Raw genomic sequence first — 6,941 nt, forward strand, 5'->3', positions numbered from 1 at the left:
AAGTGCAAGAATGGTGTTTTCAGGGATTCGTTTCATTGCTAGAGCTTCTCAAATATTGCAAAAAAAGCGATTTTTTTACACTTTCATCACATTTTTCTCAAAATCTGGAGCTGATGGAAACTTTATACTTACGGATTCTTAATCAGCAAAAAAAAAAGCCTATCAAAACCAGCTTCAACATTTGCCGCGTCGAAATCGGTGTTGCCCTGTGTTACCTACACTAATTATATAAAGAGAAGCTCCTTTTTATAAGAAGTGATCTCGCGAACGGCTGTACTGATTTTTTGAAATTTTGAACACCTACTGCAGACTTTGGATATGTTAAGGGAGCGTGGCATCACCCATGCATATCGAATTTTTCATACCGTATATCTCTGAAAGTATTTGTGGTAATGTCCTGGAAATTGGTATAGAGAATTTGGGGCTACTGGAAAAGGGAAGTGGCGCTTTCCAAACATATTGAAACTTTTACCTATCTGTAAATATATACACCCAGAATACAGTGTGTTTTTTTTCGTAATAAATTTTTTTGTACCAAATTTTGAGTATGCAGTTTTGTAGTTCAATTTCAGTATCATAAAGTGCAAGTTTTTAATGGCTATAAGATACCGTTGATTTTTGAACATTTTTTTCGCTGATGATGTTGCGCATTTTCTCCGTATAACGAATGCGTGAGAGTTTTTTTGTATGGGAAAAAATGCCGAAGAGTGTCAGTATATAAAAGACTTATTCTGGTGGCTTAACTCCTCCTAAACGACCGAAACGATTTTAATGATAATTTTTAGTGGCGCTGGAACCGAGTTATTGCTAAAAATCGTCGACTCGGAGGCACCAGGGATCAAAGTTAAATTACTCCCGTTAAATCAACCATCAGAACTATTGCAGTCCTTGCTTTACGGTGACTAAACAGAATGTGGACCAATGATACTCACCAGTTTGTAAATTGCCACCAACTATACTATACAGATTCAAGGACGATTCACTATCGAGCCGCAAGGACTTCTTCCCGGTATAACGCTTTCGTCAGGTTATTTAAGACGGCAATGGGGATATGCCTTCTGTCGGCCACAAAACCAAACATGAACGTGAGTTGCTGGCGAAAACGTTGGACCAAATATTTCAATAAAAAAATTAATTTTGGGCGGGACGAAGTTCGCCGGGTCTGCTAGTTGCGTATATTTAAGGACCATGCAGTTCGATTGTTTTTATTTTTCGGTTAAATAGTTAATTATGTCCTATACAAGGGTCCAAAAAAAGTAAAAGAAAACAAATGTTTTTCCCTGTTTGTATCTCATTGAAACGTACGACTGTCACATATGTGACGTATGGAAATACCCATATGTACGTGACAGACCTCATGTATTTACTCTCGCTATATTGCAGTCTATCTCTCTTGTCAGAATTTTTTTAAAGTTTTTATAATGATTTGTTAAGTTTTTTTTCATGAAACGATTCTAACTTGAATTAAAAATAAAAATTATAAAAAGTAATACTCATTCCCTAAAAAAATTCATGAATATGAAAGACGTAAGCTGTAGATACAGTGGCGAAAATATAAATAGGGAAGAGACATTTTAGCACTATTTGCCTATTCCCCTTTCGATTATTTAATATTTATTATATTTTTATGAAAGTGTAGCTCGTTATATAACAAAGACCATGTAAGCCAAACTTTTATACGTGTACAAAAATTAACTAAGTTCCACAAAGTTTCATCAAAGTTTTGAGCTTTTTAATTAGATTTCTTAGCAACATTCCGAGTATGCAGTTTTGTAGCCCATTCAATTCAAAGTGCAAACTTTAAGTAGGTAGGACTTGCCTTTGATTTTTGGTAAATTATTATTTTTTTTTTAAGTTGTTACTCCAAAACTGCTTACTCAAAACAATTCTAAGAAATCAGATTAAAATGTTTAAAATTGTGATCAACATTTGTTAAAATACGCCGAATTTTTAGAAATGTTCTACATAGTTTGAAATTTGGATTTACATGGTTTTTTTTAATAGTAAGTTATATTTTCATAAAAAAATAATAAACATTTTTTAAACAAAGTGCATACATCTAGATAGCCAACCGTTCAGCTATGGAAAAACTAAAAATGCAGATCGATAGTATTTTTTACGATGATTTCAATTATACAAATATTATTTGGTGCAATTGAAAAGTAAGGTAGATATAAGAGGCTGAAATAAAATGTTTTGATATTTTAAAATATTAATATTTTCTAAACTACCTAACCGATTAAAGACGTAATGATGTCAAAGAATTCAGTGATAATAAAAAATATAAATGTACACATAAGTACATAAATGTACACATAATTAAACAAGGAGAGTTAACGGAATTTTTTGGAAAGTGTACGGTTTCCGCTGGAAGTGGAAAGAAATTCTGTGCAAAAAATATCATATCACTCTTACGCTTTCGCCCCTATTTTGGCAATACAGAAAGGAGAATTATACTTTGTAAGGTTATGAGCCCTGTGCGCGGCCGAAGGCCGCCTACGCAGAAAGAAGTTCTGCGAAAAAGAAACTATGATATCACCTCACACAACACCTGGCACTTGCTACCAAATGCATTTTTATTTTTTTATCATCATTGAATTCTGAAGACTCAAAAGCAAAGCATAATAAAATAAGTATATCAAATTAAAGGTAAGAACTTGCACTTTCTAAATGATATACATTTCTTTAACATTATCTATGTTTTTTTTTCAAAAAAAGTTATTTTATGAAAATATTAAGAATTTTTTTTTGTTTTTTAATATTTTTGGCTTGAATATATCGTCGCACCCAACGAAGAATAGAACTTCTCAAATTACCGTGGAAGAATAGTACGTTTCACTATTCGCGTCGAAGACTAGCACATTTTACTATTCGCGTGGAAGACTAGCATATTGCAGATTTTTGCGTGGAAGAGTAAGCTGTATTTATAGTATATATAGTATATATATGTATATATAGCATTTTCAGTTTAAATGAAACCCTTTTCAAATTAAACGAAACCTTTTTCAAATTAAATGAAACCTTTTTCATGTTAAGGGAAACCGTTTTCAAATTAAATGAAACGTTTTTTATGTTAAGCGAAACCTTTTTCAAATTAAAGTCCCTATTACGGTTTACAACTCCACTCAGTTGAATTGAAATTGAAACAACTCAACTTTAAAACAACTAAACTCTTTTTTGGCATTACGAATTACAACTCACTTAAGTTGAAGTTGTATTGATGTTGCCAACCTAAAAAAGTGACGATTTGACAGATAATTAAACAGCTGATGATTTTGTGGCGTAGTTTATTTTTGTTAAGATTTCTACCGGGTGTGGGGGGCACACATGTGCTTTTTTAAGAAGTTTTACTTCTATCGCGTGTACGGTGTTGTACTCGTGCTATTAAACTAATGCTTTTTTCTCAAGTAGTTTTGCTGAGTGGCAATATATACATACGTATGTAAGTAGTAGCGGCACATTGGGTGAACTAAATGCATTCATACATACATATTTATGTACAACTGTAGGTAATATTGTACGCGTCTTCCTAGGGAGGTTAAGTGCGGGTGATAAACCCATGTAGCATAGTTAAATACTCTGTACATACCTGCAATTAAAATGGGGAAAAATGTAACAATTTTGGCATGTGGCTGAAAAAAAAAACTCTAAAATACACACAAATTGTGGTTTCCAAGACATGTACGAAGTGATTAGCACAGCTGCATCCTTCGACTTGTCAACTCGCGTGAAATTCCCCGATTCGCAGGGAATTTCCGTTTAAGTAGCATTCGGGGAATGAGAAATTTTTTTCGGGGAACTAGGTATGTTATTTTTATATCTTAAAGTAACAAAATTAGACGAATATGTTAATTTTTAACCATTTGACCCTTTTTGGAGCGAAGTTTTTTCTATTTGAATCGTAATATCTCCACAACAAGAGTTTTCCCAGATATAAGCTATATACCATATGAAAGCTAAGGTTTTGGGCTAGACTTGTGGAAACCTAGAATAAAATCGACTGACCAGTTTTTGAGAAAATGCCCCAAATTTTTATTTTTAGCAGCCCAATTTTAAGTTTTCGAGCGATAACGTTATGACATATTTATATTTTATAAACACAAAAGATAGCGTTAGATAGCTTGTTTGAAGGCCCTTCTACTGATATCCACATAAATGACATGGACTGAGTAGTGCGGCCTCAGTGGTAGTTTAAAAAATTGCCTTTTTTCGAATTTCAGGCAGCAGCCACGCCCACAAAGGCATACGAATCAAAACATCCTGGAACAAAACATTCTTAGTTTTTTTTGTACTTTAATTCCTGAAAGTTTGAAAAAAATTAAATGAAGGTACGTACCAGTGTACGAAAATAAACTATATTGTACGTTACTATTTCGTTTCGTTTATTACTTCAACAGTTCGGTACAATACGAAAACAAAACGGCTGAGTTCACTTTGGCGATAGTACACTACAGTAGTTTAGTAGTTACAGACGAAACAACAAACGAAATGAATCGTGCAGAGAAAAATATATGTATGTATGTACATATATGCAATAACTAAATACAAAACGAATGGCTGCAATGAATAAAAAAAATAAAAATGTTTTTTAATTGAATTGGCCATGAAAATTTACAAAAAAAAATATTTTTCACGTAATTGAAACGTTTGCATATGTACATATAAAACGTACCCTATGGCATGATTCAATTATTAAAGATTTTGTAAGTACCTTTTTTCTAAAATTTGACTCTCCCACCCACAGGGACAGTTTTTGGTAGCAGGAGAAAAGGGAAAGAATTCGATCAGACTTCCTAAAATGGTATCTAAATTCCACAAAAAGGTGTGGATAATAGCGAATGGTGGTATTTTAAAACAAAAATTTTATAATTTAAACAAGCTTATTTACATCGAATATCTCCCTGATCGTTATTAAAAATAAATATTTCTAAGTATATGTATGCCAAACTTTCGTACGTCCGACGGCGCATAGCACGAGAATGAGTGGTCCACTTTGAGATTTTTGTTGTATTTGTTTTCCAGATGATGGATATGAAGAAGCTATTTGTTTGCGGAAAACTTATGGAATATTTATTAAAAAAAAAAAAAAAGACAAATAAAAACATTTGGAGCTTACGTTTATTTCGCTGCTATGGCTGGGTTGCTTCGAATATGGTAATCCGAGTTCTTTGATGTTGCACTTTTAGTGTGCTGGGGAAATTATGCCACCGTCAAAATATTAAACATTGGCTTACACAGTCACGATTGGCAATTTGTGCTGGGTGAACTCAGGAAGAATAAAAATAACACACAGCTACTGAACGAAATTCTAAGTGGAAAACTCGGAAAAATCCGGAAGAACGCAAAAAATTTGAATTTTTTCGACGAAAGCTTGGAAAATTTCGGATAATTGTGAATTTCATTGGGAGCTTGAATCAATTGGGAACAATTTTCTCCTATGTTTCATAACCGATTCGAATGGGTGCTGCTTTTTTGGAAACGTGTTTAGAAGAAGGAGTGCACAAAGTTTTAATTTTTCCGATAGTTGGCGCTATGATTAAAAAAATGCAGTTGGTTCGTTGGTAGCCTTTTGCCTAGATTAGCATATAGGATTCATTTTTTCCGTTAAGTGAGTCAACAGTCTTGATCCGATTTGCTTGAAATTTAGCACGTAGGTAGCTTATTCGCTGGGTTAACATATATGATATTTTTTCTGATAGCTGGACCAGAACCGATCAATTCAAAAAAATCTTCAATCGAATCGAGTCATTGTTTTCCAGTTCGAAAGGTGTTTGAAGGCGCCGCAAACATGCGGGTATTGCCTATTTGACAACACTTATTATACAGGCCAACAAAAATGGAAAAAAATTTGATGCAGCAAATGTTAACGCTTTTTGACAGATTTTTTTGCGCTGATTACGAATCCGTAAGCAAAAAGTTACCATCAGCTCCAGATTTTAAGAAAAAACGAGGTCAAATTGTCAAAAAATCGAGTTTTTTGCAATATTTGAGAAGCTCTAGCAAAGAAACAAAGGGTGGTAGAACCTTCCACTTAGGCTTTGATTAAAGCAAGTTCCCGCACCTTTGCTTGATGGTCACTTAGCGCTGGTTTCTCCAACTCAACTTAACTTAGCTTAGCCACTTTTGGACTTAAGTCAAAAGTTAGCCTACGTTTTACACAGCTTATTCTTGACTGAGTCGAGAAAATTGGCTTAACTAAGTTAAGTTGAGTTGGAGAAACCAGCCCTTATAGTCATTTGTTGAACAGGAATAACTGATTTCGGGAAGTTTGAGTTCCTACCGCAATTAAGCAAAAGGTGATAGAACCTTCCACTTAGGCTTAAATTAAAGCTAGAACTACAGACTACCATCCCTGAAAGTACTATTCCTGCACCTTGCCCTAATGGTCACCTATACGCATTTACTCTTTATCGTCAAAAATGGTGTAAAATCAGTGTTAGCTGTTAAATAAGTCACTAAAGGTAACCTTAGGGTCAAAGTGCAAGAATGGTGTTTTCAGGGATTCGTTTCATTGCTAGAGCTTCTCAAATATTGCAAAAAAAGCGATTTTTTTACACTTTCATCACATTTTTCTCAAAATCTGGAGCTGATGGAAACTTTATACTTACGGATTCTTAATCAGCAAAAAAAAAAGCCTATCAAAACCAGCTTCAACATTTGCCGCGTCGAAATCGGTGTTGCCCTGTGTTACCTACACTAATTATATAAAGAGAAGCTCCTTTTTATAAGAAGTGATCTCGCGAACGGCTGTACTGATTTTTTGAAATTTTGAACACCTACTGCAGACTTTGGATATGTTAAGGGAGCGTGGCATCACCCATGCATATCGAATTTTTCATACCGTATATCTCTGAAAGTATTTGTGGTAATGTCCTGGAAATTGGTATAGAGAATTTGGGGCTACTGGAAAAGGGAAGTGGCGCTTTCCAAACATATTGAAA

This window comes from Rhagoletis pomonella, unplaced genomic scaffold (assembly GCF_013731165.1).
Source record: "Rhagoletis pomonella isolate Grant_MI unplaced genomic scaffold, Rhpom_1.0 Rhpom_scaffold_00006, whole genome shotgun sequence".
Classification (NCBI taxonomy): Eukaryota; Metazoa; Arthropoda; class Insecta; order Diptera; family Tephritidae; genus Rhagoletis; species Rhagoletis pomonella.